The sequence below is a fragment of the Andrena cerasifolii genome, chromosome 1 (genome assembly GCF_050908995.1).
Source record: "Andrena cerasifolii isolate SP2316 chromosome 1, iyAndCera1_principal, whole genome shotgun sequence".
Taxonomy (NCBI): Eukaryota; Metazoa; Arthropoda; class Insecta; order Hymenoptera; family Andrenidae; genus Andrena; species Andrena cerasifolii.
In genome coordinates, this window is record NC_135118.1 from 12,596,369 (window position 1) to 12,610,138 (window position 13,770).

At 38.7% G+C, this 13,770-nt stretch overlaps 1 protein-coding gene across 7 annotated transcripts in view; it reads right to left on the reverse strand.

Moving 5' to 3' along the window:
* LOC143369429 (CCR4-NOT transcription complex subunit 6-like) overlaps nucleotides 1–13,770 on the reverse strand; it is a 417,004-nt gene that overhangs the window by 375,755 nt on the left and 27,479 nt on the right. The gene's annotated exons all lie outside the window — the stretch shown is intronic.

The following is a 13,770-nucleotide window of genomic DNA, read 5'->3' on the forward strand; positions in this document are numbered from 1 at the left end:
ATGTAAATAAATTAGCAGGCGCAATTACGCTCAAAATGCCTCGGAGAAATCGTCTGATTTTCCTAGCTTGGAAGTAACGTTATATTTTACATAAAAAATGTGGGTATTTGAACCATCGCTAGGGGTCCAACTGGAACCAGGTAGTCTTAGGGTTAAAACAGTATGATCCCATTTTTTCTTGACCACCAGCTTCGCCTGGATGTAGCCTGGATGTCACTTCGTCTCCTGCTGAACGATATGAATGTGCTCGTGGACCATGGGCGCCACAATCCCTGCAGTGGCCTCGTGTAATTAAAACTGACCAGTGTGATATCGCTGGCACAAGCCAGCTACTACACCCCCACTATGCTTCTTTGCGCGATTCGCATGAACTCGTCCCTTATTCACTGTCACTCCCAGCAGCCAGAAAGTTACATCGACCACGGATATTAACCCCCCTCCCCTCCCCCATTTGTTGGAAAAGAGTTCGAGGAACAGTGGCTTGGACTCGGTAAGTTAATTAGTTCGCGTGTACCTAATGGCTGCGCGATCCTTTGTCGATGAAATGATGGGTTGTCTATAGGGTGTTATTGAACGCGAATTCAATAGGACCACGAAACAATACCCTAAATTAAACCCCCCGCTCCTCGCGATCTGATGAATTTTCGGAATAACGACCTAGTGAGATGGAAAAACTTCAAGGGAGAAACATAATTATGATGATGAAGCGGCCATCTTGCGAACAATTTAATGTTTGATGGGTGAAGCACAATGGCGAATGGAATATCGAAAATGTGATGATAATGAGGTTACCAGTGGGAGGAAAATTTAAACAGTAATTCACGAATCTTATTCACGACTTACTACTACCTTACGTTGATAGTTTTATTCTTTGTGTTGAAATTGGAGGTACTAGGAGACAGTTGGAAATGAAAACCTGTTGAGATTTACTTGTTACCGCTAAGCGATCTGATGGCGAAAATTAAAAGCAATAATTTTCCAATGAATTGCTTCTTGAAGAAATCCATATGTACTTTTTGTCAGTGCATGAGAGAATACTTAGTTTAGATATATCATTTCTATGGTACAATAAAAAGAACGGAATTGTACCTATATCTATAGTTAATATTAAATTGAATCAATCATTATTCTAGACTACCTGGGGCAAAATATCATTTATGCAACAATATGTTTGCACTTTTCACTAAATGGGAAGTTCGGCAACTCGAAAATTAAAAAAGAAAAGAAAAAATGAAACTTTGGAGAAATGTAGCTAAAGTGATACGAATAACTTATCTATTTTTTGTTTCGGCAATAAAACGGTCCTAAGGGTGAAAACACCCCCTCGAAGAAATAGTGAGTTTTCAGATTATCGTGAATCAAAAAACACTATTTTAAACATTCCACGAGTGCAGAAAAAGGTTGGTTCTGATGCTTCAGTATTCAAAAGTTTCAGTTTCTTTTGCTCATTCTCTCTCGATACCTATCGCCATTCCTTCTTTGCCAACGCACACGTGCTTCTGACGTTTCACAGCTGTACTTGATGCTTCGAAATCAAAAGTACCCCAGGGAACAATATGCAAGCTTCCGATGTTTATTTTTCCCCACTGTATCGTTCCTTCCACCGTAAAAAGCCTGCTGTAAAATGCTGCTCGTGACTTTATAGCGGGAGCCATAGCGCGTACCTAAAATGACGGACCTGCGTTTAGAAACACTTTGCGATTGCACTACGTTATTCCATAATAAATGTCGTTTCTTATTTGTTATTCGGGACAAACTAATTCATACACGAATAAAAAGAGAACCTGTGTATTGATATATTTGATTACAGATTACAAATGAACTTCTCTCGGTGTAAGTACAATCATGGGTAATCAGTTTGACGCCACACTCTGTCTAGCTCCGCAGATATTTGAGAAAATGACAAAACGTGTAATACACCGACTTCGGTGTAGCGTGCAACAGTATTCGTCACAATAAATAAAGTCCAACAACACAACACAGAGTAGGTATACGAAAAAACCTTTACACGGTTGGGGTAGCTCTTCCTGACATCTTCATCCGTTTCCTCGGTTCCTTTCTTGCTTTTCATCTCGAAAGGACAGGCTCGTAAGAACTCAAGACCATAACAAGTACAAAACATACGGAAATGGCCAGAGTGGGCCTCCAGGAACATTCGTTCAAGGAGCAACGTATTTATTTCAGCAATGGTGGCTGCATCTCGTAATAAGCTGCCCTTCTGAAGAATGAGTACATACTCCCTATTTTTCCTATTTTCCTATTTTTGTTCTCCATGCTTCGGTTGTCTGGCACTGCTCGTGAAAGCACGCATTAGAGCTGCCCAAGTAGCTAAAGGACCGTTCTGCTTCAGAAGATTTAAAAATACTTTCAAAATTTTGTTTGCATTCTCTGAAAGTCTGAACTATGTAGATATGTAGAGTTGTATCAAGAAATGATTGTAATTTCTTATAAAAATTACTTAAATTTGCAGCGATGCATTTTTGGCGAGTTTTAGTGACTTTTATTGGAATATATGAACGATGAATCAATTTATTTTCTTTCTTCGTAACATAATTCATCACGAAACCGTGCAAAAGTCACCGCAAAGTACTGAATTAGTTCCACCAGTGCTCTGCTTATAGTGTTTGAGCGCAGTTTAGCTCGGTTTGTTTTCCCAAACCGTTCGGGCAGCAGGAGCGCGCATATAAACCGGGCGCGGGCATCCTGCCGCGCGCGGCTGCGAAATGAAAGTGACGGTCGCTCGCGGGGGTTCTCTGAAATACTGGCCTCATAGACTCCCGCCGTTGGCCCCAGTCAAAGGAATTGTCACGTCGTGAAATCGCGCTTCCTCCGAATGCCCCTTTTTAGTTTCTGTCCTCGTCGGTGCCGTCGGATTTCCGTCTTCCAGAACAGACACCGCAGTGTCGCAGGAAATAACCCCGTAGGCGGTCCGCGCTAGATGCGCCCCTTTGACGATTATAGAACGTGCGTGAATCACCCACTTATTTTCTGCAACCACGTTCGCACTTCACTTTAATAGAACAGACTGGCCGCAATTTCGACGGCGTGCATATGTATGCGTGCGTGTGCATGGAAAGCTGCATGCGATTATACTAGTAAACGCGACCGACCGACGCTTTCCTGTCTTTGATCCAGCCGGGGAATTAACTTGGAACTATCGCCTGGGTGGCGGACGAGGTTAAACAGGGAACAAAAGGAACGATGAACGACGATCGGAGGACCCTTTTCGTCACCTAAGTGAACGGAGTTTGTGGGCCTCGAAAGAAGTAGATGCTGAATCATTTGAATTAATAAGCGAGTAACCGTGTTCGAGAGAAGAGACTTCTGGAGGATAGGGCGATCTTCTGGGGGCTCAGTTTTGTATTAGGAAAATGATATTGAATAGTTGTTGTTGAGGTAAGGTATTCATTGCTTGATATCTCTTTGGCAAAAATAAGTTGTGTACATAAAAATTGTGTACACTGTGTGGATTGATGCGTGAAATAAGACTGTACATATTTTAGAGGCAATTTTTGAATATTCAATTATTGAAAAAGGTCAGGTTTATGGACTTCGAATTATTTTTGCAGTTACACCAGGTAGCTGTTTTAACATATCCTTTTTGCAAAGCCACGAATGCCTTGGAATAAAGGGATACATCTTCGTCACTCCTGATATTGACTTCGTCGCCTTCTGTTTATTATATAAAAGCGTTTACAAATTCAAAAGAAATGAAACAAAACTTCACTTATCCCCAGGAACAAATATATTTTATATTTACGTAAACAAAAATAATAAATTATAAACTGTGTTTGATAGAGGTTTATTAACCCGGTTCTATTCCCCCGCCACGTTAAAAAAATATCCAAAAATCCTATTAACGCGGACGCAATCATACCGAAATGAGTAAAATACCAATGACTGATTCGTCGTCTCATCCACTGTTCGAATACATTCGAATCCCACTAACAACGCATATTCATAGACTGGCGTCGCGCAATGGGACACAAACATATCCATTGAAAAGAGATCGTGTCCTATTTCTGGTAGCGTAAACCATTCATCTTAGTGAACCATAACGAGCGATCACATTTTCTCCACCCACGGCATAAATTTCTACGAGAGATTCTTTCCAGCGAGCACCCTCCATATACGGCTGCTTCTTTCACTTACCCAGTAAATAGATAAAAGATAGGAAATGGAGGTCGAATCGCGCGCTCGCAGTGGTATAAAAACGTATAGAGGGGAAATCTGTGAGCGAGTGGTGAATATAGTAGATATACATAGAAATCTTCGACTCGATAATATCGCGGTTAGTAGGACGATCACCGGAGAAAGTTACCTTCGCCTTTCCCGTCTCGTCCCTTTCCTAACGCACTCCACTCCGGCATGCACGGCAACTTACACCACTCTCCTCTCTCTCCGTGCCCTCCTTTTACAATTCATAGTAGTACCTTGAAACGCTCCGTTTCCACTTAATTGGAGCGATTTTCCCTCGAACTAAGAAACATCCATTGCCATCCTCGAGCTAGAGTCGAACTATTTGACGGTAATTCTTGTTCGAAAGAATAAGTCCCCTTGTGAACGAAGATCGTGTAAAACGGCAGATTTATAGAAGCGCGCAACGCTGATTGTTTTTCATTGTTCCAGTGGGGAAATATTAGGAATCGGTGCAAATATTGCAGTGTTACTTGTAAACATTTGTCCTCTAAATTCATTGATTTTGAAATTCTGTATTTAATATGTATAGTATCCAGTATAGCTCTGGTTGATTAAGGGGTCTTTTCACTGAAACGACTTAGGGTAATGCCGTTCTTTGAAACTGTTTTTTGTAACAACAAGAATGATTATGCTGGGTTGAGGTTTTTTTTTACTTGTTAATGCATGTTTTGGGAATGCAAAGGGATTTTTGTCATATTTTTCTAATGCTTACTTTCGCCAAAATAGGTGGGTGTAATATGCGTTGTAAAAAGGACAGTTTGATTGCGCCATCGGTTTTGGAGGAACCATATATTTAGGGCGGGGCAATCGGGGAGGTTTGTAATCAGTATCACTGTCGCTATGGTCCGAACTAGACTCACACATTTTACTTGTTTCTCTCTCATCCTTTGCGCTGCAAAATGATTAAATAAGATAACTAATTTCGATATTTCAACTTTGGACGTCCACCATTTTGTTAATTCGTTATCAATCCAAGTAAATCTAGTTCGGGATATAGCGACAGCCATACTGATTACACATTATTTTGGTTTTGTAATTTCGGATACGTGGTTCCTGCAAAATCGACCGCGCAATCGGGGCGTCTTTTTTTACAGAGCATATTACTATTGGAAATTGGTTACTAAATAAATGAGCCTTTTAGTTTTATATTTTAATTTTATTTAACGGCTAGGAAAGAATGTCTTTCTACGACAGTATACCGAACAGAAGTGAGCTCTTCTCTAACAACGGACTGTTTTATCACCGTTGCCAGATATTGAAACAAAAAGACGCTCTACACACGTATCATTATCTTTTACTATATTCAGGTTTCCTTGGATGTTGAATCATTTTTGCCTTTTAATAATTATAGTAATCCAACAATTACACCCACCTATTTATGCAAAAGCAAGCATGAACAAAATATGAAGAAAAAAATAGGAAAATAGAAAAAACTTCAATTTAGTAAACATATTTCTTTTGTGACAAAAAGGAGTTCCAAATAACGGTAATTTTTTAGGATGTTACAGTGGGAAGATTACTTAAGTTGGAGCGCAAAAGGTTAACTCTCGTACGAATCTTGGGTCTTTTTTACCCAATCGGGTTCCCATTTCTATAAAACCTTTCCGAATTCTAAGAAAAGTATATGGAACTTGTTACCAACATCTGTTCTTCGTTTCTTGAAATTAAATCAATTGAATGGATGAACCGAAGCAGAGTTTATGATTGTCGAAGCGAAACCGTACCTATATAAAACCGAAATACAATACCCTATGCACAAAACAAATTTCAGTCCGACATCTCTGCTTACCAATGTTGTTCAGAACGAACTACGTAGCTTCTACTATACACCGTCCACAAAACCATCCGTTTCTTACATCACCAATCACTAAATCCTGAAAATTCAGAAACTGCAGCAATCCATTTACAAAATTATACTCGAAAAAAAAAACACAGTACATATTTCCTTATCCGCAAAGAAAAATGAAGGAAAATAAGATCTTGAATAACCCGGGATGGTAGTAAATTTTACGAAGGACATAAAACTCGCCAGAATTCTCCGAAAGAAGAGGGAAAATTGCGCGAATGCAGCGAGGTACTTCAAAGTTTAATGACGCTTGCCCACGTCGCGCTTTTTAAAATTGAATAACACCAGCGGAGAGAAAAAAAAAATCAAACGTGCCCCGTCTAAACACTCGTATCTCCACCTCTCGAGGGCGAAAAACCAAGGAACAGGTACGTATAGCGGAGCGCCTGAAGCGCGTTGCTCAACGATGCTCGCAGATGTACGAGAGAAGTTTTCATCCTCGAGTGTGGCGTGCATCGTCATGAATCTCCGTGCTAGCCTAATTGGAAAAGTCCGCCCAGGGATATCGAATCGCACGATCGGATTTTCCGAGCACGTGCAACGTTTGTTTCCATGGGGAAGAATATCTTGCCGTCGCCAAACGTCGAGCAGGCCGCGTCTCGACGTAGCCGTAGACTCTGCGCCACGTGCCGCGATTCGTATTCAGCACCACGAAAAAGAAAAGGAAGGACATGTCGGCTTTCACTCTCCCCTCGTTTCGTAGTCGTCGCTGCTTTTTCTATAGCCGACGAGAAATCGAACACCGATTCCATCGGGATGAACTTTCTTTTAGAAACGGCGGACCGTTACAAGAACCAAGGATCCGTGTTCCCGTGCCTTTTTCAATTTTCTGCCTCGGGTAGAGGCATTCTGTCACCATTTTCGAGCGCAAGAGTCAAGAAGTTTAAACAAAAGTTGCTTCTTCTTTTTATATCTGCAAAACCGCGTAAAAATGGTTATCAAATTAAAGATTCGAGGTGGGGGTAATTTGAATAGCATGGATATTTTCATAATTACTTTTACACAGTTTTGTAGATATAAAAAAAAGATGCAACTTTTGTTTAAACTTCTTTGCGATATCTCTCACTTTCAAGCGGTGATTTCACCCCCAAAATTGCACTATGGCACCAACAAAGTATAGGCTTGTCTTACGCGTGAACTACTTTACTTGAACACAAAGCTGCATGATTTTCTGAATTTCCGGGTTGCTTAACTTCCCTTGTAAGCAACAAATAATAATTCTCTTTAAATACGACGGGGCAGCATCTGATTTAAATTGCTGTTACAAACAGGGTGAAAGAATGTGGCCGCGATTTTCGGTCACAAGGGGGTGGCTGGCAGGTTGCCACTTTGTGGGGATATTGGTAGTGACGTGTAGTAGGTACCTATTTAGGATAAAATCCCAATTTTGGCACCATTCTCTTTTGGTATGTTCAATCTACAATTTTCAAGAATTTTTCTTTATTTGTAAGAAAACTCTCTGCATCAATGTTTGAATCGCCTGTTTCTGCGTATACACTGCACTGATTTGATCAGAAATTTCTTCAATTTTTTAAAATAAAATTTGAAAGTCAACTTTGCAGATCGTAGAAATACTAAATATATTCTGAAAAATTTTCTTTACAAATAATGCTTGTCTTTAAATTTCCTTGAGAAACGCGGTAAATCTTTCTCGGCTATTTCGTGTCGCAGAAGCAGGAATTCGCGGTGAAAATGAATGTTACGAAATAAGGTTTACTTTGAGATGTATACAAAATATACATGTTAAGGTGATGGAGAAAACCAACAGATACGTTAAATGCATAAGTTCACAGCGTTCGACGCGAAACTTTCACCGTGAAGTAACATGGCCCGTGTAAGTATTTCCTCGTATTTTCTCTAAGTGATATTAGTTAGTCTCTCGAGGGTCACCAAGAAAATTAAACTTCAGAATTGTCGTGGTTCAGAGAGATTATTGGGAAATTGCGAAAGTTCTCCACTCCTCAAAGTTTACGACTCTACTGGCCTCGGTAACGTCTGACTGGGAGACTTAAAAATCTTAATAGCACTGAAGCAGCTTCCCTATAAAGGGCTATAGCAGCGGGGATCTCGGAATACGTAATTCTAATAATCACCCAAACATTACTTTGAATCTTCATCCTCGCTGTTCCACTTCTGATATTACACTTTCCATCCTCAGTGTTAACGGAGGGATTAAAAGAGTCAAGTGGTGAATAAACGATAGCGAAGATCCTTCTAGCGACCACCATTTGAAAGAAACGATTTTTCACCTTCTAAAGTAACTTCCACTGACAAGGGCGTAGCAGAAAAAAAAGGATTCTAATATTCACCGAATTATTACTTTGAATCTTCATACGCTATTAACGAAAACGACTTGGAAGGAGTGGGGCGATCGATAAACGATAGCGAAAACGATTCCACCCGCTGAGAGAAAAAAAAAGGGCGATTGTTCACCCTTTGCACACAAATTGCCGCTCGTTGATTTCTAAAGTACCAAAGAATCTATTCAACGTCCCTGCAACACAAAGGCGACCTTCTGCATTCATATTGCCGCCAGCCACATTTCGCCCCGTGCCAGAGGAGACTTATGCCAAGGCACGAAAGCGACCTATCTAGAAATTTCGAATTCTCGCGGGCGTACGATTGCAAAAACTGGTTACTGGCCCTGGGCGTATCAGACATTGGAGGGAGCTACACGATGGAAGGTGTCACGTTCGGCACACAATTCTCTCATTCGAATCGAGAATCGGTGGAAGACGCTTTCACGGTATGGTAGCCGTGGAAATTCAAAGTAGCATCGTCTCGAAGGCGAGTGTAACTCAGCGTGTGCGCGACTTCCCTTGATATCTTGGCTCGAACGACTGCTCTCGTCACGGCAAAACATCGATTCGGCTGTGGTTATATACGAGTAAAAATATGCATTCCAAATTAGGGTAATTCTGGTAGAGATGGACTGCCGGGAGAGACGAACCAGTATTTTTCAAACTATCCGTCAAATGCGGAATGTGTCAGTGTTCCTTTGTTATAATGATTGTAATATTTTTTTATATATTGTAATAAGTTGTTATAAAGTTTTGACGACAGTCAACATTTTAATTTCTCGAAAGGATGATCATTTTTTGCGCAGTCATAAGAATTAGTATAACTCTGTTGTTTGAAGAAATATTTACACCGTTCTCATAAAATAAGCTCTAATAACATATAGCTGTAATGCTAACGCACAACGGCGATTTTCAAGCCAACTGTAATGGCACCGATAGATGGCCCAGTGTACCATAGTGTCTTTGTGTAAATATCATTACTTAAAATTCATTAAATGCAAATAAAACGAATTTGGATTACAGATTTTTCAGACGGTGATGAGAAGCAACAAATGAGATGCATATTTCAAGTGAAGATGATTATGAAGACTGGAATGAAAAGACGTGTGATTATTCTGAGGAAAAACAAAAAATAAAGAAGTGTTTAGTAATTAAAGAGTCGAGTGCAATAAGGGGACTAGCGCTCGAAAATGCGAAAAAGATTGGAAAATGAAATGATGTTAATCTGTATTTTAAAAAATATAGTTTTATAAACCTCGTCACGGCAAACACATTTTTTCAATTTACAGTTTGTTTATCTAATGATTAGGTACTATTGGAGCTAGAAGTATAAACAAAAAATTTCCTTCGTCCAAAGTCAATATTTCTTTAAACATAAATTGCGATAACTTCAGTAAATATTAGCGGATCGTTATGAAACTTAAAACATAACTTCAGAGAACTCAAGCAAAGCCTTAAAGTGTACGCACAAAACCCTTATGTTAAACAATGTAATTATATTTAACTAAAAAGTAATGCTGGACAGAAATCATCTGTTTCAACGTTCGCTGATAAAAAGTATCTAGGCAATTTTGAGGTGCACATAACTTGCAGCGAAAAAAATTTCCTTAATACACAAGAAAGATTTTCACAAATTTTCACACTGATTAATAAATAATTGTAGGAGATATGGCGATATATATAAATCCCGCGCGCCACCAACAGGCAGCAGCCACGTATAATGGAATACTTAGCAGTCTTAGCACTCGCGGTGTATAATATTATTATATCATAATAATATATTACATCGCGGTAATAATAGTAGAAATAGAATTAATCTTTTTTTTTTGTTTATTGCCACAATTGTTTTGATAAAAATAATTGCCACTAGTCAATTTAATGAAAGAATATAATTTTTTATCGAAGTGGTCCAACTCACCCGTAGTAGTATGGGAGACGTGGACCACACAGCTATTTACAAATACATTGTGTTATGATCATTACATGTCCTAGAAAAGATAGTTCACTACACGAACCGATAAGTCATCAGGAGTTTTTTGCTTATTTTTACGATGAAGTGTGGACAAAAATGGACCGATAAGAATTTTTCTAGGTAAAATTAATCAATCATGATACTGAGGATTAAGTTTGAGACGATTTTAGGAACGGGGTCCATCTCTACCGGAATTACTCTGTAACCACGTATTTCTGAAATGTAGCTTTAAGTAATTGCAGTAAAGTATCCCGATCGCTTGGGAGTCGATAAAGCGAAGCGAGTAACCGTGCCCCCGTGCGCGTTTTGTCGTATCGACACGAAGCAGCGAGATAGGAAGTTCTGCGAACATCGTTACATCGCGAAGTCTCTTTGGCCGCCCGTCCTTTTGGGTCGGCATTAGCTTAAACGTAGAGGTAAGGCAAAACAACATCCATGTTTTGCCAAAACTTCCTCTTAACAGTCCCGCCCTGCATGCAGCTAACCCTTTTTACCCTAATAGACGACGCTCGCTCTGCTTTTCCACGTTCCTCCGTCGACGGCCATATGCGCGGTTGAACTGAGCGCGAGGGAATCAGTTAATTAATGTGGAACATGCTTAACATAGAGATCCCGACACCTGTGTGATTTATATTTAATGTACGCGGTTGATTTGGGATATTTATAAGCGCAATGATTCCTGGGGCTAGTTGGGAGTTAATCTGCCGCTGTCCGTATGCGTGACATCGCGATTTTGATTTATTTGGCGCGTGAGTTTGGAATTCAATTATATTTCGTATTTATCGTCGATAAAACTGTAGAATTGACAGACTTCTGTTTTATTTGCCAGATACTGCTGCAAGGACTTTCAAGAACCCTCAATTTCAAGAGACGTTGGCACACCACATTTTAGAAAAACATCCCAAAAATTACAACCTCTCTTTATGTTTCTATTGTAGTATATAAATGTTTATAAACTGCAATGAAACGCTGTTTTTTTCTCGAAAAAAGCGTTTATTTTTAAACGATTTTATTTATTCTATCGAACGTAATATTACGGAGGTGGATCTAAGGTCAGAAAACACGTTGTTCGATTTGAAAAAGTTAATGTAATAACGAACTTAAATCTTTTGAAGGGATGTTGATATCACTGAATCGAAATTTTTATTCCGTCGCATGGAACCATATGTTATTGTACTTGACTTGTGTGTGTCACCATATATTATACTTAACGAGATAAACCAAGGTACTTTTAATGAATAATTTATCAGATATTCTCGTGAGCCTACGTCACATATTTATGAATAGAGCTATATGGGTACATTCGATTGTGTTTCTACGTAATGAGTTTAAAATGGAAACTAAACTTGATATCTTGACGCCATTCTGCACAGGTATATGTAATGAAACATCGATCAAAATTGAACTCCATTTACATCGCCATATGCCCTTTTGAGTGTATATGTAACGAGATAAGAATAATAATTAATATACCTATGTGATCCCATTTAATAGAATTAAGGTGCTATTGGAGTTTGCAAATAATAAAGTCGTATAAAATTTAAGTGTAATATTATATTTTCTATTTCAAATCAAACAACTTTATAAATATAATATAATACTGTATAAATATAAGCTGTTGATAAAAATTGGAATTTCTATTCAATCTTAATTCTTCGAACCAAAATAATAAAACAAAAGAAGAATGAACTGAATATCGCTATACAGGGTGTTTTTAAAAAACATACAAGACTGCCAAGCTAGATATTACTCACTAGACGGAGTAGAAAATGCTTAATTGAGTTGATAACCGCTCCTGTTAAAGTTAGAAGCAATTTTCGGTACAGGCAATTTACTTCTATTAATATTTATTGTATAGCATAAAAGCATGAGAACATCTTCCTATATTAACAATTATATTTCATTCATATCACAATTAATAAATACTGTTGTGCTATAATTCTGTAATATTATAAGACACAATGCCGCAAGTAGCAATGCTCTTCAGTAAGTAGAAACTGCGTGTCGTGGTCAGACTGGGCATCTGAAGGAGTTTGCTATTCAGTGGCAGGTAGACGTGAAGTGTGTGTAGAAAGAAAAGTACACATGAAACATGTTTTGTAAACATCAAAGTAAGAATGTAATAACCCTTTGTTTTCCTTCCGCATATAATGAATGAAAGCATTACTAACACCGAAAATCGCTTCTAACTCTGTCAGGGTTTTGATGTTTCAACTTATGTGCATTAAATATGTTTTACGCAACCTATATCTATAGTATTCAGTAGTGTGTTAGCAGAAATATGTAACAAGCAGAAATAATAAATTTTTCGAGAAAGTTGCTTAAACGGATACAGTGAATCATCCTATATTTAGGTAATTTGTCTGCATAATATAATCTTAATGCTGCATGAATTTTAAATTGCCGTACATCACGAAAGGAAAAGGAAGAAGCAAAGCAATTATGAATATCCGTTTATGTAACTTTTCCAGTGCTTGGTAAATTTAAATGAATCTTAACGTTTATTAATGTTTACCACGCTACAGAGTGTAACGAAAAACAATTCTAGTTGGCATACCAATTAAAACGATGCATAAAATTAATATATTTGAATCTGATTGTCCTTCGATAGAAAATTTCGAATAAAAGAGTAGTACGAACAAAATTCTCTTACTTATTGGTAGATACTTCCGTACATACACGAAATCAGACCTAAACATAACAACGTGCTAGAGATTACAGATTATTCCTTTTAATGGCACGAGACACTAAATAGACACTGCAGCTAACAATAAGTATTATTCGTCTCAGTGCGCGGAACACGCTCATTATACTTGGACAACTTGCTCCAATTTACTTGCAAACGGCAGACTATCGACTACAACAGCAGCGCGGACTTCAATCGTTCCATTTGAAAGTTACACGCAACAACTTCATGGACCGCTTCGCAACTTTCCAGCTGCGCGACTGCGACCGTAACGATCCGAAAATTCGGTGCAATCCGCGACGATCTCTGAGACCGTAGACAATTTCGAGGACTGCTCGATAGGAATGCTTCAAAGACGAGCCAGAAATTCGAGAGTAAATGTATTCCAAGAGAACGTAGAAGTTAAATATGTTGCAGAACTCGACAGGACAGAGGGGGACGGAAAACGGAATCGAAGAAGTCGAATGTAGAGGGTGTTTCTGAAATGTTCAATTAATGTGATTCTACTAATTTAAATATTTTCATGGAAAGCATGCTTGTTCGTGAATGTTTCCTTTGTAACAACATTTTTTGATGTTACATGTCGTAAGTTTTATGAATTTGAAAAGACACGCGATTTACCGATTCTGCTTCTTTGTTGGGGAATACCGTTCTAGGGGAACGCACAATATGAAGTTCGTGCCATCAATTTGGTTGAAATTTTAAAAATGTACCAAACCCATAGTTTCACAATTCGACTTTTTCCTACCCTCGATATATGGACTCG